The 24,336-nt window shown below is 39.7% G+C and overlaps 1 protein-coding gene and 1 long non-coding RNA gene across 2 annotated transcripts in view; one reads left to right on the top strand and one right to left on the bottom strand.

The window, feature by feature from the left end:
• LOC143133959 (hydroperoxide isomerase ALOXE3-like) overlaps positions 1–24,336 on the bottom strand; it is a 58,001-nt gene that overhangs the window by 8,336 nt on the left and 25,329 nt on the right. The gene's annotated exons all lie outside the window — the stretch shown is intronic.
• LOC143133960 (uncharacterized) lies at positions 15,378–16,971 on the top strand. The gene is made up of 3 exons (XR_012988572.1): positions 15,378–15,543; positions 16,733–16,790; positions 16,941–16,971. It is a non-coding gene; the product is annotated as an uncharacterized LOC143133960 (long non-coding RNA).

Below are 24,336 nucleotides of genomic sequence, written 5' to 3'. Positions count from 1 at the left end.
TTAGGGTAAGTGTTGCTTTTTCCAGCCTATGTTTTCGATGGTAACCCATTGTCAGTCAATAGTGAAAGTAACTGCATATAACTGTCTTGTCGTTGACTGACACCTTGGTGAAGTTAGTTTCACTTTGCCAATGAGTTCAAATATAAGACGAGTGCAAATGCGTGAAGGCTATGCTAGGTTTTAGTAAAGCATGGTTTAAGAATGACTATTTCATACGGTCTCGCAAGCAGCCTCCTTCAAATGCGCCGTTGAATGCCAAAATACCGATGCATTTATTTGACATATCACACTTTGCGCCGTTAAAGAACATTACAGATGTCATTCTCATTGGTTTAAATGATGTTACGCCCCAAACACACCCATATGACTGATTAAAAAACCTAGGAACACCTTGTTGCGCCATGCACTCCACGTTTGATAACGAAACCCCTCCCAATGTGAACTGGACATCCTACTAAATTTGAATAGACTTTTGATGAGTGACGATGCACTTTTAGAATGTCATGATAGATCCCTAAGTGGCTACGGGTTGAAAAGCAGTCACTTCAAATCGATTGCCAGCTGATTCTTCTGCTTTGCATTGATAGAAGTCTGGTTATAACTTCACTATGGCAAGCTGATTGAGCATTTATTCTGATATCTTGATATCAGGCATAATTGTCATGTACATGTAAGCCATTTTTGTCAACTAGTTAACTAGTGAGCCATGTTTGTGTGAACTAGTTAACTAGTGAGGGCCAAAATATGCACACTAGTTAACTAGTGGGAGCCAAAAGGCTCACTAGTTAACTAGTGAACACATTTTAGCTTCACTAGTTAACTAGTGACAGCCAGAAATGTCTACTAGTTAACTAGTAAAGGCCAAAGTGCATACCAGTCAGCTAGTTGACGGCTTTTGGGTCTCACTAGTTAATAGTGACAGCCAAAAATGTGCACATGTTTACTAGTGAAGGCAAAACTAGTTAACTAGTGAGGTGCAAAAAGTGTCACTATTTACTAGTGTGCCCCAAAATGCCCACTAGTTAACTAGTGAAGGCCATTTCAGCCCCACTAGTTAACTAGTGAGATGCCAAAATTGTCACTTGTTAACATGTAAAGGCCAAAATACCCACTAGTTTACTAGTGAGGGTGTTGTGGGCCTTACTTGTTAACTAGTGGCATGCATATTTTGTTCACTAGTTAACTAGTTACACCTAAAAACACAAACAAGCTGACCGTTTTTGTCCACTAGTTAACTAGTGGAACAATTTAAGTCTCACTAGTTTGCATGTGGGGCAGTGAAGCAGCTCACTTGTTAACTAGTGCGCACAAGACACACACTAGTGGCTGTTTTTGGAGCTATCTAGTTCACTAGTAATGCAAAATGTACTCTTACTAGTTAACTAGTGACAAATTGGCCTTCACTAGTTAACTAGTTGGCATGTTTGGCCTTACTAGTTCACTAGTAATGGAACAGGACATGCTCACTAGTTAACTAGTGAGCATATCTGCATTACAATGCCTTTCACTAGCTTATAGAGGGCATTTTGAGCCTTACATGTTAGCTAGTGAGGACAAAACACTGTCCATAATGAACTAGCAGGAGAAAAATGCCCCTCACACTAGTAAACTAGTGGAATTTGAATAAATACACAAACGGCTGGCATTTTGTGCAACTAGTTAACTAGTGTGACTTAACATTGGCCACTAGTTAGTGCGCAATGTCGCACTTGCATGCCAATGAAGAAGGCGGAACAAGGATTTTGAATGGTCCATTTAGGACTCAGAAACCTAGAAAACATGGCTGACTTCGTCCAGGCTGTTCTAAGAGCAAACTTTTATAAACTAAGATCGTTTGAGCATAAAAATATGTTTTGATAACATGTCTAGTGGCAAAGTTGTGGTGTATTGCTGTAATCTTCGTTCAGTTAATGTCTACAATCTTTAGTTTTTCAGTTATTAGTCTGAAAATCGCGATAAAACTGGAGGCATTTGTATATGGTTGCCTAGCAACAAAACGTTTCAGTAACACCAGAGCCCGTCTACGGAGAGCCTTGGCACTTCCTATTAAGCCTCATTGTATCGACATTGGTTGCAGTTCCATTAGAATTCCACTGGGGGTGATCGCGGGCGAGTGCAGGTTGAATGGGGGTCTATGGAGCTAGACGGCTAAATGTATCTCTTTCACCTGCTTGTCGTGGAAGAATCGTAGATTTTATTGTAGTTTACGGAAGTTCAATATAGATTTTAGATCTAAAGTTGAATGAACGAGTACTTATGTCCTTTTCATTTCTTACAGGTTGGGTCGTTGTTGCCCATTTCACGCTAGCATTGTGCTAATGAATGATGTCATTGACATATTTGAAAGGCTTTTTAATAGACTTAGGTGACTTCAAAAAATATAACAATCAACAGTGTGTATTTTCTTTGCCTCTCCTAGCGAATGCAACATTCAAATTACTACTCAAAAAATTATATCCAGAGAAAAGTGGATATTGAGGGGTAAAGCTCCATAGACCTCCATGCATTCTGCACTCGCCTGTGAGCGCCCTCAAGTGGAATCTGAGGAGGAACTGCAACCAGTCCAGAAACCGGAAGTAAACAGACAGTGCCAATTCTCTTCCTATTAGACATTCTCTGGTAACACGAACATTGATGATAGCATTGCTGATGTGGCAAAACTAGCTCAAGTGGTTAAGCAGCAGGAGATCATGTGACCAGGGTTCAATTTCTTAGAAGTGCATGAAGTTTTTTTCTTGATCTTTGAGCTTTTAATTACTTTTGAAACAATGTGCAGTTAATTTGTACAATCTTTTGTTTTTCAGTTATTAATCAGAAAAGTGCGACTGAATGGATACATTTATGTCTGTGGTTGCCTAGCAACAATAAACAAAGAATAATATTAAAATGATCCCTTGAATCTTTGGTGTGGATCACTAAGAGCTCACTTGTTAAAGCTTGGGGTTTCCCTGTTATTATTAAAAACCATTTTGACAGAATATGAGATACTGCATACTGCAGGCTCTGCTTTACTATCTGAAGTACCGTTGCAGAGCAGTGTGTCACTTTAGCCACTAGGGGCACCCATCAGGACCTGATCGAGGTTATGAACAGTAGGCCTAAATTTACATTTAGACTGGGTGGGATTCTTACATAATACCCAATTCACCATATTCACACGGCGGCCATCTTTCTATGACGTCATGCTCAGGGTGGGAATCCTCTGGGGAAGTCCAAACAAATAGCTCAAAAACTGTCCGCTGTCAGGTGTTTGTGATTAGCTAATTATGGCAAGATGGTCCAAAAACGTAACCTATCTACCAGTCTTGACATGCCAAGAAATCGAAACATGGACAGATGAACAGGTCAGCACCTCTAAATGAATTAAGAAAAAAGGATACAGCAACTGGATTGAACGTTATATCCACGATGTTAAAGGTAAGACGATATGGCTAACTGCTAACTTAATACCACTTTATTAACTGGGTTGCACCGATAAACCTGTATTAAGGCACGGCCTTGTCTATCATTTCTGTTCAGAACAACTCAGGCTTGCATTTAAACCAGCCTGATTTTAGTAGCCATGAGACCGTTTCACATACTATTGGATTTTGAGCTCTAGGTCAGTGTTTTTCAACCACTGTGCCGGGGCACACTAGTGTGCCGTGAGAGATCATCAGGTGTGCCGCAGAAAATTACCCAAATGTCACTCACTGGTCCAGAAAAGCAACTGTTGCATCAAAGAATTTATAACCACATGCTCTCATTGATTGTATGATTGCACTATTTGTGGTATGCAGGCATTGTACAACGGGGGCCCCATTTCCAGTATTCACAGAATCATCACATATCCAGTTAATAACAACAATTAAATTAGATATAGTCACCTACAAATGAAACAGAGGGCGCTTGTTTTATTGAGCAAGTCTTGCATAGAAGCCATAATAAGGTCATATCTTGAAATTTTAGGCTATGGTATGTTTATTTTTTCTTCACACAGGATGTTAGTGTGTCGTGGGACATTTTAAGTGTCAAAAGTGTGCCGTGGCACAAAAAAGGTTGAAAAACACTGCTCTAGGTAACGTAGCTTCTAAGTGTTATCGTTAGCCTTAAACTGCCGACAGATTCGAGATGTTCTTCTTGTATCACAGTAGAATACTCTGTTAGCCGGTCAGGCTGTCTTCCTAACTAAACTAGGCTATAGTTTATGTTTTTTTTTTTTGTGCAACCCACGTCGTAGCTTATCTCCCTGTTTATCCTTTCATTTTATTGGCTTATTTTCGCGGAGATTTAACAAAGGCGAAGTTGTCTACTAATGCAAGTTATGTTCTGCTTTCAGTCAGGGTTGAGGAGGGTGGGACTAATGCCAATATTGTCAGGGTCAGGGCGAAGGCATACCCCAAAATGAGCCAGCTTACAGGGTACAGGCTAATGATGTCAAATTAGCATACTATATATTTTTTCCCTAGATGAACTTAACACTTTGTGTGTGGTCTGAGCAACAGACTTTGCATAAATACTTAGCCATGAACTAGTTTTAAATATATTTTCTTTTTTTTTCCAGGTTGAATTGATCAGCGGATTCAACAAACCAGCTGTGCCTGTGAAGCACGTCTCGGGCACTGCTCACACCTTGTTGGCCTCCTGTATACTCTTGCTCATTACTCTAAATTAGGATACAAATCAGTCCCCCTAACCAAATGTAAGACCTCCTTACCGCAAACTTGGCACATCCCTTCTTGAGAATTAGGCCTAGGGCCCAAACCTGTCACTCTTAAAAATTAACAAGGTCAAATCCAACAAGACCTACAGTTGTCACAGTTGAGTAAAAAAGATTATGGCCATGGCCTACTTGAAATCAAATGCCCAAACCAAGAGAGTCAAACTGCTCATACCTGAGAAGAACAGTGGATAGAACCTTCTCCTTCAAGCATGGCCATGAATATCATTCACAAGTCATTGGACAGATGGCTCTTACAGGAGCAAAATGGTTTAATTTTTTTTTTGTAATGTGCCAGGAGGATTAGCCTACTATCTGGAGAGAGTGCACTTTGATGCTGTCTTATTAAGTCTGTAGCTACTGTGTTCACCTTATTGATGTCCATGTTGTAAGCTAATGTAGCATCAACATTTTTAAAGCCAAAGTTTAAATGCATTACAAGTAAAATAACTACATTGTGTTGCTTTAGAATCTATTCAGTTTATTTCATTTCCAGTTAAGAATGTGAAATGTCATGACTGACATAACTCCATGCCTAAAAAACATGCCCTCTGCCGTTGGCTGAAGGGACAAGAACAATGATCTGTGTCTCATAGTCCTATAAAAAAAATATAAGTATAGAATAGAAGAAAACAGAAAATAAAAAATCGACGCCTTTTATTTTTACTGTACAATACAGAGATCAGCACAATGTTAATGCACAAGGAAAATAAATTACTGTATGAGTGTGTCCAAAGTATTGCTAATACTGTAGAAAGTACTATAGTAACAACACTGTAGAAAAAGACTTCATGTTTGATAATTATTCACCCGAAATCCAGTGTAGAATGTCCAGAACTTTGAATCATTTTTGCTTCAAGCTGAAACAGGATGCCTTGAGGATGGTATTCTCCTGCGTAAGGCGGGCTATCTCCTTCCGTGCTGCTTCTAGCTGCTCTTCCAGGGACTGAGAGTTCAGCATAGTCATGGTCAGAGTGGGGTGCTGGCTTAACAACTTGGTCTGCACTATAGGAGATAATGACAAATCAAAAACGTTCAGTTCCAACTGCATGTGTATCACGTACGTTATATAGTATACCATGTAACCTACTACAGTGAATTTGTTTCATTAATGGAGATTACATGTTATATCCTGCTGCTACACATAGCCTATGTCTTATGCAGTAGCTGTGTGATATTTTGCAAGATGGACATAGGAAATATACTTTATAAGTGTCTTACCCAGTGTCAACTCCAGCCAGGTCTAAGCTTACACTGGCATCTTCTGTCTCTCCAGCAGGTTCATTGCTGTGTATGTAATAATAAAACATTAGTTCTTGCACAACTGAATAAATCAACTCTTTCTGACAGACCTAGGCTAAACATGACATTAGGAGACGTGTGAAACAATTTTCACTAACTGACCTCTCTCCCTCTAATTCGCATTGGTCTTTTATGAGTCGTTTTTGTCCAAGCGAACAGGACACTTCCTGGCAGGAGGCACGTTTTTCCAGCCTCATCATGGTGCACAAAACACTGCTCAGTGAAATGTTTGGCACAAACGTTTGTGTTGGACGTAACGTTAATCTCCACGAACAACAAACAGCCTGCCCGTTAGCTGCAGTTAGCCTACATACAGTGACCAGGGCTTTCCCTGAAGTCAGCAAAAGACAAGCTTACTGCTTGAGACGTGTCATTTCTATCAAGGCATCATCGTAACGTTACCATACATAAACAAAACGACATCATGTTTGCGTTTGATCTAACAAGTAGCATGATAACGTTACACAGTGGCTATCTTTATAACTAACATTAGCCTGAGGTTAAGCTAACCGGTTGGCTAGCTAGATAATTATGCACTTACCTGGGAAAATGTACCGATGTCTCTTCTAATTTTTGAAATCCACTCTCTCTTCAATCTGGTGTCTGTCAGGAACCGGTGGAACGAACGTGTTTTGTCTTTTTCCCGTCTTTTGTAGTAGGAATTACACCCAGGCACACAGCAGACATATTCGTAACTGATACAAACACAACCGTACAGAACTCGAACTTCCCACCCTGAGCATGACGTCAAAACAAGATGGCCGCCGTGTGAATTGGAGTCTTCTACCCACCCTCTCATTCGAATTTGCATAATAGCCGTTTCAGGCACTAGTTAACTAGTGAGCTGCATAGTTGCCAAGTCCGCTTATAATACGCGACTTTGGGCTTGTTTTTACAGAAAGTCGCTTGGAAAAATGTGGAGTCGCGGGTTGCGGTTTTTTGGGCTTGTTTTTGAAAACGTGGTTGCTTAAAAATAAAAATAATACACGACTCGGTTTTTCTACATTTCAATTGACTAACATTTCCAGGCATAGTTTGTTTGTGAGGTTTTCGAAGCTGTTTGCTTGGTCCTCTCCCTGACTTCTAGATTGCCCATACAACGCGCGAACTGATGGGTCGGGCGACACATGTTTCGTCTGAGCCTGTATGAGCAAATCCAGTGAGACAATGCAGCCTGCTGCGCCGACAATATCCCTCATTCAGCTAAGATTTCGCCTATATGGCCTATGCTATCAGGGTAGACTGTGATGTGTGTGATAATCAGAGGCGATTTTCGAGACGTTTCATCATCGTGTTGTGCTTCACTGCCTATGATGTCCTAAACTCTGCAATAACTTTGCTTAATCGACTCCAAATAAGTTTGTATGAAATTTCTATCATACACATCATGAACGCAGAGTTAGGCTAATAGAAAATCTGTTTCTGGATGTTTTATTATTTATTTGTAAAACACTTCATAGTGTAGGTTAAATTAACAGCTATTCCGATTTTCGCATAGGCCTATCCTAATCAATCGCCCATATACCATAGCCTAAAATTTTCATTTGAACAACCAGTTGTACTGTCTAACCCGTTTATTTCCATGCATGGTCGTTTGCCTACATCGTGACATTAAGTGACAGTAAGGCGAATTCAAAGAATTATGGACTGACGTGCTGTCAAAGGGGCTGCCCATGCAATTCGCTGTAAATTCTCTGAGGATGGCAGCGCGGGCTAATAAGAGTTCATATAACTACCTCCTTGTTCTGCTCTGCGTGGACTGGAGTTGTTCTCCATCCCGGCAAAAGACGTCATAGTATTCCGACTTTTCCAGGTAAACGAGCTGTCTTGAAATGACATTCTGAAATGCCGTGCATGGTCAGGCCAAACCTTTGCGCACATCAACCATGCTAAACGAGCGCCAGCGCTGATGGAACTTTTCTAGCATGATATTTAAGGGTGTTATTTGCAGACTCTTACTTTGCTCAAATGAAGTCACAATAATCAATTTAAGGGGAGGTCTAAGTCAGAACAAGGGTCAGGTCAATGCGAGAAAAAAGACTTTGAAAATGCGACTCCATGTTTCACCAGCATTTCTTGCGCAAATCTGAATGAAAATTTCCGTAGGCCTGCGTATATGATTCCCGTGTAACAGTTTGCACATCTAAAACTATCATTCTTTTTCCAGACAATCGCTACAGCTGTTCGAGGTCTACACACCGAAATCTTTTCAAACTTTTGCGACGTTTTGCATTGCTTCACGCTGTTCCCTTGTTGGTTTGGAATCTCTGATTTGGTCACCTGTTTGATCAATGAGTTCGGAACCTATGGCTGTTTTCGTCATCAGGTGTGAACGGAATTATTTTCACAAATGCAGGAGTACAAAAATACCTGTCTTCAATGTAGGTTATACCCTGAACACTCAGCAGATCCTATGGCCATACAAATCCTCAAATTATGGCCGAGATTATATTCTCTATTTATAGCCGGGCCTCTGATAATAGCCAGGGGCATCTTGATTCGAACAAATAAAGACCGGTCCCCAAATACAAGCCGGGGTAATAATTTCCATGTGGGTTAGGCCTATTGGTCCAATTTTTATTGTTGATTTTTTTTATTGTTACTGTTTGATTCATATTCGTAATAAACCACAGGAATAGCCTACACACCTCTCTCTCACTCACACACACAAACACACACACACACGTGTGTGAATGTGTAGCCTATGTTGTTACATTTGCAATGAGTTTAATATAGCCTAATTTTTGCGGGGCAAATGTTTTAATACAATGTAAAATAAATGATAGTTTTGGCTTTGGAAAGTATTGTTTCACTCATTATACAAATAGGCGCTGTTAAGGCTGTGACAGGCTGTGTTAAAGCGCATTGGGCTTCTTTTGGGCTTCTTTTTGAGGTGAGAGTTGCTTAGTTGTCTCGCGAGAGTTGGCAACACTGGTGAGCTGCTTCACTGCCACACATGCAAACTAGTGAGACTTCAATTGTTCCACTAGTTAGTGGACAAAAACGGTCAGCTTGTTTCTCTTTTTAGGTGTAACTAGTTAACTAGTGGACAAAATATGCATGCCATAATTAACTAGCAGTGTTGGGAGGGTTACTTTCAAAACGTATTCCGTTACAGAATACAGAATACATGCCCAAAAATGTAATCTGTAACGTATTCCTTCTGAATACTTAGATTACTTCCGCATTGAATTGCATTTTATAAGTGTAGGAATGCGGCCATCAAATCCTGCTTAGGCCTACTACTAAACAGGCCTATTCTGGTGTGTTCTTCTGTTCCAAATGTCTGAAGTGTTAGGCCCACATAGGAGAATGTAAAGTCAACTAAGCTACCTGATAAAACTTTAAAATAGCAAGGTGACCATTAAAACGACAGCGGGCGACTAGGCTAATTAAAATAAACAAATAAATAGGCTACTTTAAGGGCGTAGCCAGAAATTATCGATCCAATGTATGTCTCAATTGTCCCCCGCTGACCACCTCACACATTTCTCTAGATTTTGCAACGACCTTATGCAATAAAATATGCCAGTTTTTAGGACACAGAATAATGTTTGTAACGATACCAGTTACGTTTAACAGTAACATAAGTGTAATGAGCTATTCATTGTCGAAGGTGCATGGTGAAGTGAAGTTCTTACTTTTGAAAAAAAAACATTTGCCGATATCCTTGGATGGGAGATACTTGTGTCGTTCACATTTTCCATGATCAAAGAGGGCACAACTTGGGCTTGCTGTGCAAGCAAGATATTTAAGGTGTCTCAACTGTACACATGAATGTAGATCTAGAAAAAATAATAATCTATAAAGCTATTTTAAGTTAGAATAAAAAACTTAGAATGCAGTGCCTATTTTAGAGATTGGTTTTATTGTAGCCTAGGTCTAAATCAACACGTGAACTAGGCTTTGCTTATTGCTTAGCAAACTGTGTAACCGATTGGCCGAGGTAGCCTGAGCTATTAATACTTGGGAAAATATCCTTTGAACAGACATCAGGAACCACGATCAGTGAGGAACAGGAGTTACCTCCACTTACTTTACTCAATTTGCTGTGCAAACAGTCATTTCAGGGTCTCCGATGACGCTTCCATAATGCGCGCTGGCTGCGTTTTGAGGCTAGTGCAAGACGGCAGGGCTTGGATTTAAACATGTAAACAATTTAATCATAGCTTTCAGGAGCTTCTGGGAAATGGAGTTGCCTTCATTTATTTAGAGAGTGAACAAACTTATGAAACAGATAAGTATCGTCACGTAATCCATTGATTTCAACAATGTAACTGTATTCTAAATACCAACTATTTAACTTGTAACTGTATCGGAATACAGTTACTCATAATTTGTATTCTGAATACGTAACGCCGGTACATGTATTCCGTTACTCCCCAACACTGGTCCCGACCTACATGAGATTTTGAACGTTGTTGTGAGAGTGGTGAATTTCATCATTGTGAAGAGATGGTAGCTGACCAAAAGGCTGTAGCCTACTGTTTCACAGCGAGGCAAGGTGGCTTTCCCGAGGTAAAGTGCTGTCGCGCGTGTTTGAGCTCCGAGTCGCCTCTTCTTGGAGGAAGAGCGCATGTTTGAATCTGCAAGCACGTTCACTAATAATTTCTTGACGAAGCTGGCCTATCTTAGCGATATATTTGATATATCTTAGCGATACATTTGAGTTAAATGTCCAGTTACAAGGCAAAGACAAGCACCTACCTCACCTAGCAAATAAGATTACTGCATTCACCAAAAGAACTTGAGTATGGGACAGGCGCCTCGATCGCGACAGTATTATGCCATTTGAGATTTCTGAGCGAAATCGCTGAAACGTCTGATTGGGATCCACTCTTGTGATCCCATGTATTAAACATAGGCCTACATCACATCCCTGCAAAGTTTATTTAAAAAATATTTCCCAACCAGCAGTGCTCTCAGTATGACTGGATTATGGATCCATTTAATGCAGCATGTTGGTATTTCATTGAATATATTGTACAATGCTGTAAAATGGCCTATGCTTCCTAATATGTTGCTGGAAAACAGAAATATGTGTGTTATGTATTTATTTATTATTATGTCTGCAGCACCAGCTGATTTTAACTCTGTTGAAGAGGATATATTTAGAACTTGTCATTATTTCAATAAATTTGACAATTTTAAGCTTGACCTACCACTTTCTTAGGGCGATGAGGGACAGGTGGCTCGAGAATGCCCCCTTGATCAAAGTGGGGAATGAAAGAAAAAGTTTGAGAACCACTGATCTAGTTTGTTAACTACCACAGTCACGAGTTGGGTCGCGATAGTCTGTCATTTTTAAAAAGTGGGTCCCCAGAAAAAAACACTGAGTTGGCATTTTGGAGTAAACTAGTGACACTTTTTGCACCTCACTAGTTAACTAGTCGAATGGAAATTGCCATCACTAGTTCACTAGTGGGTGTTCTGGTGCACACTAAACTAGTGACACTTTTTAGACCTCACTAGTTAACTAGTGGGCATTTGTGTCTTCACTAGTTAACTAGTGAGCAGTTCTGCCTTACATGTAAGTGTCACATTGAAGCCACTAGTTTACTAGTTAAAGTTCCTTTGGCCAGCATGTTAACTCATTGAATGCCAAGCTGTTTTCAGGAGCTTTGTCCTAGAGTGCCAGCAATCTAGACCATTGTTGATGATTTTTGTACAGCCACAGCATATTCTGTGTTATAGCTATGAACACATACAATGGCTCGTTTAAAAGGTGAAGCTCTTTAAGCTCTCGGTGGGTGCAAACCGTGTATTTCTACACGCCTCTGTTCCTGAGAAATCCCAAGCTAAACAGTGGCTAGTTTTCATCAAAATCGCTGTTTTTTTCTAGAAGATATAACGTCTTTCATGAAATATGAAGTGTTGCCTGTTACTTACTTGTGTAAACTTTCCGGGAAGTGATCAGCGAGACCTGGCGAGACTGCCACCTAGTGATAGACCCACGAAAATGGCCTGGTTTTGACCTGATGTGCATGCGTCACTGATTCGACCCAAAGCGGCAACCAAGTTATGATAAAATGTCTGATTGTGCATTTTCATGAGTTTTCGATCGTCATATATCTAATTTCCATTAATCACAGTTCCCAAAATCACGTATAAGGTGTGTTAAGAGTGTCTAGTTTCGTAATTTAAAAAAAAAAAGCTAAAAACGTAATATTACGTTTTTGGCACTCAACGCATGGGAAGGAAAAACGTAATATTAAGTTTTTGGCACTCAATGAGTTAACTTGTGTGCCACATGCAAATGTTGTGGGTGGGATTTTGTGAAATTCTGCGCTGTGATTGGTTGTCATTTGTATTTGGACATAGGGAGCCAATAGAAAGCCTCAATTTCCAGAGTTCTCCGCCTCCTAATTTTAATTCTGCACCACTAGCTGACTAGTGTGAATTTAGGCTTGAACTAGTTTACTAGTATACATTTATGACCTCACTAGTTAACTAGTTTGGACAAAGGATGCATCAACTAGTTAACTAGTGAGCTTTCTGCCATCACCTAGCTAGCTAGTAAGCCATTTATGGTTCACTAGTTAACTAGTGACATTGACCTACTGGTTCACTAGTTAACTAGTGAGGAGTTTTGCCTTCACTAGTAAACATGTGCACATTTTTGTCTGTCACTAGTTAACTAGTGAGACTCAAAAGCCTTCAACTAGCTGACTGGTATGCATTTTGGCCTTTACTAGTTAACTAGTGGACATTTCAGGCTCTCATTAGTTAACTAGTGTGCACAAACATAGCTCACTAGTTAACTAGTTGACAAAAATGGCTTGCATGTTGGCCTGATATCAAGATATCAGAATAATGCTCAAGCGGCTGGCCAAATTACATGGAAGTTAACAAGTGGGAATTTGACATTCAGTAGTCAGCTAGTAAACATTTTTGTACCTTACTAGTTGACTAGTAAAATATAGAGGTCTTTAAACTAGTTAACTAGTGCACATTTCAATGTCCACTAGTTAAATAGTGAACATGCTGAGCATTACTAGTTAACTAGTAAGATATAAAACATATGAACTAGTTAACTAGAGAGAATTTGTGCCTTACTAGTTAACTAGTGGGCATTTTGGCTGTCACTAGTTAACTAGTTCACACAGAAATGGCTCACTAGTTAACTAGTGGACAGAAATGGCTTGCATGTACATGACAATTATGCCTGATATCAAGATATCTGAATAAATACTCAATCGGCTTGCCATACTTCACCATACAGAACATACATACAGTATGTAACCTAAAAACAATATTATGGGTAGACCTACATTTAGGCTACATATAGCCTATAGGCATATCCACTAGGACAGAGCAACAGGGTAGGCTATCTGTTTTCTCAGCAGACCGTCTTTGTCATGTCCTGCAACATACATAAACAAATGTTTTTTTCTAACTTGTGTGCTCGATTTCTGAGGCATTTACTTTGCTTGTATACAAATTTGTAGGCCTACTTTCCTTGTCCAACGTGATTGTTGAACGATGCTGGCTAGAAATTAATATAGGTTTCCGTGTCATGTCTCATCTCGTTGCTACGCTGTCTCACCAGAAAATGCAGCAGCCGGCAGGACGCCATTGTGTTAAAGGACCAGTATGTAGAAAATAATGGAAAATAAATTGTAACCATTCCAAAAATTATCACCATATGTTGTCAGAGAATAAGGAAACACGATGAATTGAAGTAATGGCTTATTTGACAACATTACCCGTAAAACCCGTGAAAAAAATGCGTTACGTGGCGGAATCTCTTGGAATTTTCGTTTATGTTTTGAATGATTAATTCTAGAATAGCTTAATACTTAATAATGGGCTGGCGCGTCCTCCTATTTGGGTTGCCAAATTAGCAAAGGCCAACTGTCAACAGCTGTCAGTTGTAGTCATGAACGAGTAGCCTAAGAGAGGCAGGCACATTTCCTAAATTAAAACAAGAAACAAATTAAGTGGACATCGGAGGAGCTTCCTGAGATGGCGACGTCAAACGAAGACTATCAAGTCTGACGCAGAGCTGGCCATATTTCTCCACGACAGGTAGCTTAGGCTAAACTTCACCTGCATCGCTAACTTCAGTTAAATATGTTACGTTAGAGAGGTATTTTTTGTTTTCACTGTTTCCGTAATGTGGTTGTAGAAACGTTAAAGCAGCTGCAGGTCAACTAACGTTAGCTACGTCTGCATTACATCTGGCAACCCAGAAGAGGCTCGCGTCTGGTAGTCTTGAGAATGTTCACCAGTGTTTTGATTTTGGCCTACAGAACGTTCAGTAACCATCCTACAAATCACTCCTTTTACTGAGCTGTTAGATATATAGAACATCTACTTCCGTGTAGTAGCCTAGGCTACAACGTGACCTGATTGATTCTACATACCGGTAGGCCAGTCATTATAGTGGAGGGAATCCACTATCTTGAAATCTCCTGGCTTCTTATTATAACCTTTGCTATTTACCTTTTCATAAATGAATGCAGCTCTAACCGCTTAAAGTACAGACATGTTGAAATAACCGTTGTGTAGGTCTGGAGTTGGACAAGAGAGTTATCATTTCAAATTTGTTTAAAGTTTATACTTTTTGAGAAATAGGTGATTAAAAATGTTTTAAAAAATATTTTTTTCTATATGACATCACAAAGGGGGCTCATTTAGAAGGGTCCTTAAGTAATCAGGTGTGGGTCCACCTGCATACAATCAGGCGCTCCCTAAACTACACAACCTGTAATTAATCGCTTTTGAACCACACTGCTCAATTCTCTTCAAGACAGTTTACGTTCTTGGTGTCTGCTTCGTCCAACAAACTATGACGAAATGGACGTTTTCCTACCACACCCAATGTAAGTTACAATTAATTGTATGTTCTATTCGAATGGAGTATCTATGTGAAGTCTGTTTTTAACGACTCGCCTAGACAAGTAAGCAAGCAAGCTGGCGTTAGCAGCCATCAATTAGCAACACAACTCAAATTGTCAGCCGCCTTTCCTTGCGATAGCTGGCCTGACGAGGGAAATGGCCTTCTATGGCAAACTGTCACTGGCTGAAACTTAGCCTTCGTTTTGAACTATGTTTATATGAGTGGATGGTTGTGGCATAAAATGACTTGATTGTAGGCTTAGCTGTTAGTTTGTTGTTCAGTTGAACATATTTATCTAACTGTCTCTTTTCCCCCCCTTCTATTTCTGTTAGGTGCCGCTTCACTCTGCTACTGGAGGATCAGGCTGACTGCAACTGCTATGGATGCTATACTGAATGGATGGCAGGAAAGGACAGCACACGTGAATTTCTAGATGAAGAGTGAATAAATGCACTTGCTTAACTGATTAGACGTTGTCAATGGTTATATATGCAAGCTTGTGTAGCCTAAACCAGACATACTTAGGCCCAGAGCCATATAAAAAGAGAGTTGCGACACTCCCATAGACTTCCATAGGAAACAATGGCGGCGCTTTTTCCACGCTACTTCCGCTTTATGCTGAGCTCAACAGTTCCAAACTTTGACATTCACGGCTGTAGCCCCATTCACTTCCATTGCTTTCTGCCTGATATTGTCAGTGGTAAGTAGACGAATGTACGACGTTTTTTTAATTGTCATATGCATTTCCTATACCAACTGCACTAGTAGATACTGGTATTGTTCTTTGGGGATTTTGTGCTGCTTGTTTAACTGATATTTATAGCTTAAATGTTGACCGAAATTTTAAAGCCAAAAGTTAGCCTGCAAACCTTGATGTGGAGAGAGGCTAGATTAAAGATAATGTTCCTACGTCAATAATGAATTTCAGACAAAATAGATTTGGTTAGCCAATTGTAGTAGGGCAACTTTAGATGATAGGTTGGTTGTCAACAGATTTTTATTATGTTTATAATGCTATATTTTTCAAACCTGATTGCGTTAGCTTACTAGCTTACGTTCACATACATAGTGTTAACGTTAGACATGCTATGAGAGGGAACTCGAAAGCTGTTCTCATATTAAATGCTACATTGATAAAATACATTCCATACAGCATGGTAACTCTATATTCAGATGTGCTAGTTATCAATGGGTTTGTGATTAACGCTCTTCAGGTGAAAAATGGAGGAAATTAATGTGATTATTGTCTTTAAACCTGATATAGACTAGCTTGCTAGATGGCGAGTTTTATGGCGTTATGAACTGAACCGTGGGCTGAACATGACATGATATAGGCTAGTGTCCACGACTCGTGAACGAGGGAATTTCAATTATGAATTTCAGGGGAAGCAGTAGGAGCAAAATCTAGACAATTATAAGTTATTGTTGTTGTTACTGGTGCGTGGCTCTTGTGTCCCTTGCCAGCCCAGTCCTGTGCCACTACTGTTCACTGTTCCAAACGGGACAGTGGCACAAGCAGTAGGCGAGTGTGGCACGAGCGTGGTCGTGGGACAGTAGGTATAGCGTCTATAGTAGCCTAGGAGTTTTTGCTCCAACTGATGATCGGTTTCAGTTCATTTAGTTTTCAGTAATTGTACATTTCGTGTTGGTGTTCTTGGTGTAATTTTGATTGCTTTATCTGCCAAGTAATTTGTCAAATACATAGCGAAGTTTGCATGGAAGAGACTGACGTGACAAGAGGGCATTGCCTTTCATTAGGTCAGTGATCTTTGTAAGTAGGACAAATTTCTTTTTTTGGATAACTGAAAAGCGTAGTCAGGTTAATAGGGCATAGATTACTCTGAAAGTAATCCCCAACAAAATCATTCTTCATGTTGTTATTGTTATAGTTTTTGTGTGGACTTGTGGCACCCCCAACCAGCCTTGCAAATGGTTAGCTGTGTATGGGTATGTAAAACTCTTGCTGGCCTCTTGATGGAGATGGCCTCTTGCTTAGGTTTCTGCTACTTACTTAATGTGTTGTCCCAAGTATACACTGAGTGTTACCTGCTTTGTTCTCTCCCTCCATTCTCCACTGTGCCTGTTCTGCTTATCCAGGACCAAGGATGCAGAGGACAAAAAGGGTGTGCAATATATGACTGGAATGGTCAGATAAGATAATTTTTTATGTTTGAGGTCCACACGATGGGGCCCTTACACAAATGGAGTTGTGTTGATCCAGCATCTTCCACACCTCCCATAACACTCCCGACTCCAGCCAAATGTTGCATCCTCCTTACCATGTCCCTCTTATAGGTGTACAGAGTACAGGGCTACCCTTATTTTTTGGAAACCTAAATGAGTGTCAGACCTTCTTTTTATGTTGCCGTGTCACCATACCTCCCTCCCAGTCTTTTTTGCATTTGTTCCTGTTCTTGTTTTAAACACACATTGAAAACTTAATATCAAAATAAAATATCTATTGAAAATATCTATCAGTCATCCTTTTCATGCTGTAGTCTCACCAGCCGGCTGAAATATAAGTTATAAGTATTTTATTGAAATAGTTGATTGCTTATTGAGTTACAAGTGTGTTATTGAAACAGTGGGTGTCTTATCTTGCAGTATGAATCAAATTTTTCACATTTAAAGTTGTTATTGATTCTTATTTAACCTATGTGTTTTTGACATGTTTATGGCTTACCAAGTTTTATGTTTATGTTACCAAGGCTGTGTGGTACCCACCTTTATGCTATTTCTCTAAAAGAACTGAACAGATTTAATGCATTGATCAAACTTTTAAAATTTAAGCTGTTAGGCTACTGAATGCCATTTATATATTTGATAGATGTTTATTGCTAGTCTTACAATGATCAAAGTTGTGCAGATTTGGGGGTATATGTAGCGTGATACAGGCAAATGTAGGAATCCAATAACAGCTAATGTCCAGCAAGGAAATAAACGTTCAATGTTAGAACTACCAAAGAACATATTTTAGATTGATGTTGCAAACTAATTATACTCGCAATATATAATGTACTATAATGCAAGCATGCTAACACGTAATAACACTCGTTTTTGGTTTATAATGTTTCACGTTCAATAACGCACTTGCTGCTGTCTATCCCATTGAAATAACACGACACGCAAAGAGCTGTTTGGAACTGTTGAAGCTTACTTGAACCACGTGACCGCGTGGTGGCGACTTCAAAGAGTGTCGCAACTCTCTTTTTATATGGCTCTGCCTAGGCCTAGCCAAATTTATCCTGGCTGTAGATAAAGCAGGATATGAATTTCCCAATATTTTGCCAGATTAGGCTAATAGTGGTTTACTGAGGTTTAATATCAATTGAAATACCATTAAAATCACGTTGATCTTTAGTTTGGTTGTACTTTCAACATTGTTTCAATATTCATTTTAGTGGAAATACCATTGAAATCCTGTTGATCTGTAGTTAGAATTTCAACGTTGCTTCAATATTAATGAAGGGTGCAAAAGTGATGTAGAATCAATGTTGCAATGCAACGTTGATTCAATGATTTTAACGTTGACAAAGTAGCCTAATGTTGATTTAACATAGATTCAATGACTAATTGTTAACTGGGTGCAGAATGAGCAGTCATCAACACCAACTGAAAGCCTCATTTTGCAGGTATCCTATTGCATTGCATACAATTAGGCTTTCTCTGAACTACATTTTCCAAAGGCCATCTTTCGTGCTTGTGCCACAACTTCAGAACGGCTTGACGTAGGCTACATGTATGCTTCAAATTTGGTGTGAACATTTGTATGGACTCAATGATGAAATCAAATGTCAAGGTCAAACCCACCTTGAGTGTGATATCTCTAGAACGCCAGACACACAAGGTTTTTTGGTAAGAGGGTTTGTATGAACTCAAAGATTAAGCGATTCAATGTTTTTTTTCTCAGGAATCTCCCCACCAACATTAAGCCAGCAGCTTTCCATCCACTATTGTAATTCCTCTGGCATTACATTTCTAGTTACTTTTATAATCTCGGGGAAATGTAATGCATTCTGCAGCCCTGTTTCTTTTCTCCCACGCCGATGTACACCGAGGGAGAGGTGCGCTTTTATCCCTCGAGATACTTTCTCCTCCAATAATAAACTTGTACTTGTAACAAAAGGCAATTAAAAAATGCAGCGAAGTAAAGAGTAGATTACTGGCTCAAAAATGTTCTGAGTAAAAGTAGAAGTACCGTTTTGAAAAAGGTATATGGAAAGTTGCCGTTCCACGAAAAAAATACTTTTTTACTCATGTGCGTTACTTGTAGCTTGTAGCCTACTTGTAACCAAATAAAGTATAAATTACAAAATATTATTTTGTATTTAAATTACATATTTTAAATACATACATCATAAATACTGTACATCCCTGTATGAATACATGAGCACACTGATGCTGTGAGAGAGCTTTAGACTCACTGATAGAGCTTCTCACGCTTCTCCAACTCTTTCTTTCTGTGGCTGATCAGAACAGGGTCCTTATCTTCAAAGTGTTTTTTGGCTGGAGATATGACAACAGTTGTATGTTAAGCATGATTTGGAAATATAATTCCTACAGGGCTTCCATTTTCCTTCTGTTATGTTCATTTCAATATTGAATATTTGAATTGAATATTAAGTCAATTATACCAATAACATTGTAACATTTTGGTGTAAGGTAAACCTAGAGTATGTTTTTGTAGTACTGCTGCATTCAAATGTCTACCTCTGTGCCTCACATCACATACCTTTACCAGCTCTCAGCTCAATTACTTCATCATTAGACAGCCAGGTGTAACATGGAAAGTGGACTACTTCATATTCAGGAGTTGTCACTTGAACTTTCGAGCAGAACCATTGATTATCCGTGAAAACATATGGTTTCTTCACCAGTTTGACAAGGAGTAGGCTCCCCAGTGTGGAGGGGGTAGACACTGTGACGGTATCAGTCTGTTAGGGGAGGAGAGTTCGGATATAAGGGGTAAATTAACTTCAAGAACCTGCACAGATACAGCTCAGGTTTTTCTCAAGCACCTGTGCATAAACTCTCAGGCCAAAGACCAAAAACAATTTTGCAGAAAAACTATGATACAATGCCACCAAGTGAAAGAAACAAATGCAGAAATCAGGCGCTTCAATCACCAATATCTTGTGTCGAGCAGAACATTTGAGTTGCAGGAGTAGGGCATGGAGGGAAGTTGAGAAGCTTAATTTGTTTCCTTTGGATAGTAGCACATATTATGTACTGCTGTGCAGTACATCTATCAAATTATATCAACCGTCAATCTTTTAACATCTAGGAGTTTGTTTCAATGATGAATTATGAATTATATGAATGATGAAGTAATAATTCATGTGAGCTGTGGAAATATAAACCTTTTTATACATAAATGCACCCAAAGCAACCCTGAAACCTCAGAGCCATACTTACTTCTCCAGCAGAAAATCCTGCTGCTCAGTCTGATTTTCTTGCTCTCTCCCTTTGTGCCAACCAGGGTGATGTAGACATAGCCAGTTGTGCCAGCATGTCTCATGGACCCTGTGGTTACTGCCACATTGTAGGTTGTCATTGTCAGCCTGACAAATAACACAATTGGTGAGTTGGTAATCCCATCAATTCATTATTCATCATTCATGTAAATGCAATTATGGTTATGGTTATGGATACAAAACATCATTGTGATTTTAATTTCTTACATTCTTGTACCAACAGCATTCAATTTAAAAAAAAAATTATAATTGTTATAATGTATAAATGAGAACTGACAGGTTATTGAAGTTAGCATGCACACTAATCAGCAACTTGCATCTCTTAAAATTACAAACCTCTCTAAGTGTCACTGTCCAAGTAGATGATACTGTCACTCCGCTGTCAAGGCAAAGTGAAAGTGTTCTCACACACAGGCCTCCTCTGAATGGCATTTTTTTTATAGTCTGTCTGTGATGCAATCTTCAGGCTTTTGACAAGGGAAATGGGTGGGGCTAAGATTAATATATACACTGCTTGATAGAACACTACTGACTCTAATTTAATAGAGGCACACTATGGGTTTGTCTGCACAGCAAAGAACAGTATAGCATAAAAGCATTTTGATTACTAGAGCATATCTATTATAGGTACAGTGTTGGGAATGTTACTTTAAAAAAGTAATTAGTTATAGTTACTCACTACTTGTTCTAGCTTTTGCTGCTTGGAGGACTTTGTTCCGAGTCCTTCTTTGCTATTGGATGGCGAGCTATCATCTGTGGTGGAGATATCGGTGTTTTTGGCCACTAGCTTTAGATGCGTGTGTGAGATGCTTCATTAAATTAGAGTTGCTTACAACGGATGTCGACAAAGTCTTCGCTCCTGGACATAATGTACACATTACATGCACGTTTTTGCCTTTGACCACAATGAATTTGAAGTAGTGCTTATATTTCCACCTTGAAAATGCCAACTTTTCATCGGATTGCTCCCGACCTCTGCTGTTTCGTCGAATCTCTATTTTTTTTTTCTGTTTTTTGTTTTTGTTTTTCCAACTCCGTTTTATTGAAACAAAGTGAAGTACAAAGGTAAATTAACACAGTTACATACAGTAGTGAGTAAACATAAGAATGCTCAACAGAAAATACAAAAATATACAAGAATGAGACATTAAAACAAAATAATGATAAAGAAATAAGCCAAAAAAAACTAAATACATAAAAAAGCAATCACTATTCCTCTTTAAAAAGGTTTCAGTAAATCTTTATTGTTTTCTCACTTTTTTACAAATAATTAATGCTAAAATTTGCATGTATATATTGAGTTCACAAATAAAAGCTTCCAGATTTGGGGGCTTTTTAATGCATCTGCATTTATGAATATGGAATTTCCCTAATAAAATAAACAAGTTTAAAATAAAATCAATATCAGGGTCAGAGTGCTTAAAGTACAAGATAGTGGGGGGCCTTAAGCACATAAATAGGTCGTTTCGCGCAATTTCTTCTAAAAGCGCCAAATTTGGCACAGATGTAGCTCAAGTTATACTGAAATGATTTAGCTAGGGCGCCGGAGCCACAGACCCTCGGGGCCAAGATGGCAGCCAATCCAATATGGCCGCTGCCCGAAAAGGGTTTCGACTAGCTTTTAACCACATGAGCTACAAATACAAACTTGATGTCTTTTTCAACTTAATTGATCATGGGAAACACATAGGAATGTTTATATTTATGACCCAGTATATCTGGACAGCTTAATCCTCCAATTCCAATATGGCCCCTGTCCAAAAAAGCAGTTTTGTAGTTATTCCCCATTGTTTGCGCCAATTAATCTACAAGCACAAAATTTGGCATGGATGCAGCTGAGGGCATACTGAAATTATTTAGCGAGGATGCCGGAGTCAGTGGCCCCTGGGACCAAGATGGCTGCCAAATCCAATATGGCCGCCACCTGAAAAGGGATTACTGTAGGCTGCATATTTTGACCCAGATGAGATACAAATGTAAAATTAATAAATATTTCACCTTTTCTGGCTATGGGAAACACAATATATATATATATATATATTTATGATTGGGTATATGTGGACCCTCAAAGTCCCCAAATGCAATCTGGTGACTGTCCGAAAAAGGGTTTTGACTACAACTTTTGAACCGAATAAGCTACAGATGAAAACTATTTTTTTACCATGACCACACATTAAATGACCTAAGCTTTCTCAAAAAATAAGAGTCTGCTCTGACCCTTCTTTGGGGCAGCCGTGGCCTACTGGATAGCACTTCGGACTTATAACCGGAGGGTTGCCAGTTCAAACACCGACCAGTAGGAACAACTGAAGTGCCCTTGAGCAAGGCACCTAACCCCTCACTGCTCCCCGAGTGCCACTGTAGCAGGCAGCTCACTGCGTCGGGATAAATGTGTGCTTCACCTCACTGTGTGTTCACTTTGTGCTGAGTGTGTTTCACTAATTCACGGATTGGGTTAAATGCAGAGTCAAATTTCCCTCACGGGATCAAAAGAGTATATATACGTATGTATACAGCCTCAGTGTTGTACCTCCAATCCAGTTTATTGTCTATAAGAACACGCACATATTTGTAGTTCTCAACAACTTCCTCACCCAGTATTGAAATGGTATTTAGCTCAGGCCTGGCCCTACGAAAGTCCACCACCATTTCCCTTGTCTTAGCCACATTCAAGACAAGGTGGCTGTTTCTGCACCATGTCACAAAGTGGTCCACCAGTTGCCTGTACTCCGTCTCCTCACCATCACTGACACACCCCACAACTGCAGTCTGTGAACTGTCTGAGAACTTCTGCAGGTGACATGACTCAGAGTTGTACTGGAAGTCTGAGGTAGTGATGTAGTACTCGAGTCCGGTCTCGAGACCAATTTCTGCTTTCTCGGTCTCGTCTCGGACTCGTTCCTTCAAAGACTCGGTCTTGACTCGGTCTCGGACCACAGTGGGAGGAGAAAGACTCGTAATTTTAGACCGAGTCCTCGAGACCAACGCATTTTTTATGTTCATATAAAAAAACACACAACACATAACAACAATAATAATAAAATGCAATGTTGACCGGCATTATTTAAAAATGACATCCCATGGAGCAATGCAAAGATACTGCCGTCAGAACCGTTTATTTATCTCTATGGCTCTGCTGCCGGTGAGTGTCTGTAGGTCAGCATAGTCCATATTAAGACGTTAAGACTGCTCGTCTAAACAATTCCCAATCTAGCTTAGTCTGTAGGCCTAATGGTTGATTTTTAACTGGGGTGATATTAAATTATGAATTTGAAAACTGACATGTTTTTATGGTCTTGGTCTCGACTCGGTCTCGACTCCTAAAGGACTCGGTCTCGACTCGGACTTGCTTCCTCAAAGACTCGGTCTTGACTCGGACTCGACTGTATATGGAAACCAACAGACTCGGTCTTGACTCGGTCTCGACCCTTCAAAGACTCGGTCTTGACTCAGACTCGGCATAGGCGGTCTCGTCCCCATCACTAGTCTGAGGTGTACAGTGTGAAAAGAAAAGGAGACAACACAGTCCCTTGTGGTGCTCCTATGCGACTGACTACCTGTTCAGACACACACCCTTTCATTCTCACAACCTGTGCTCTGTCAGTCAGGTAATCAGTAATCCATGAAGTTGTGGAGGTGTCTACTTGCATCCTTCAAAGCTTGTCACGTGGCAGCATAGGCTGTATGGTGTTAAAAGCACTTGAGAAATCAAAGAACATGATCCTCACAATACTACCAGCCCCTGTCCAGGTGAGAGTGTGTTCTATGAAGCAAGTAGATTAAGGCATCCTCCACACCCACCTCTGGACGGTATGCAAATTGTAATGGGTCCATGTAGTGGTCACCTGTGGTCTCAGAAGATGACCAACAACAGTGTTTAGCCAACTACTTCCTTTCCTACCAACTTCCTTCCTAACCAGGTGTACTTTTTTCCATAAGTGTTTTGTTCTTATGACTACAATTGTGAGAGAGACCATGAGAATGAGAATTCATGAGAGAGCAAACAGTTATTGTGTGCA

Source organism: Alosa pseudoharengus, unplaced genomic scaffold, assembly GCF_046254945.1.
Source record: "Alosa pseudoharengus isolate Yale_2024_CS ecotype anadromous, Long Island Sound unplaced genomic scaffold, YU_APseudo_1.1 YU_APseudo_1.1_scf_2, whole genome shotgun sequence".
Lineage (NCBI taxonomy): Eukaryota > Metazoa > Chordata > Actinopteri > Clupeiformes > Clupeidae > Alosa > Alosa pseudoharengus.
This window is presented reverse-complemented; position numbering and strand designations above follow the sequence as displayed.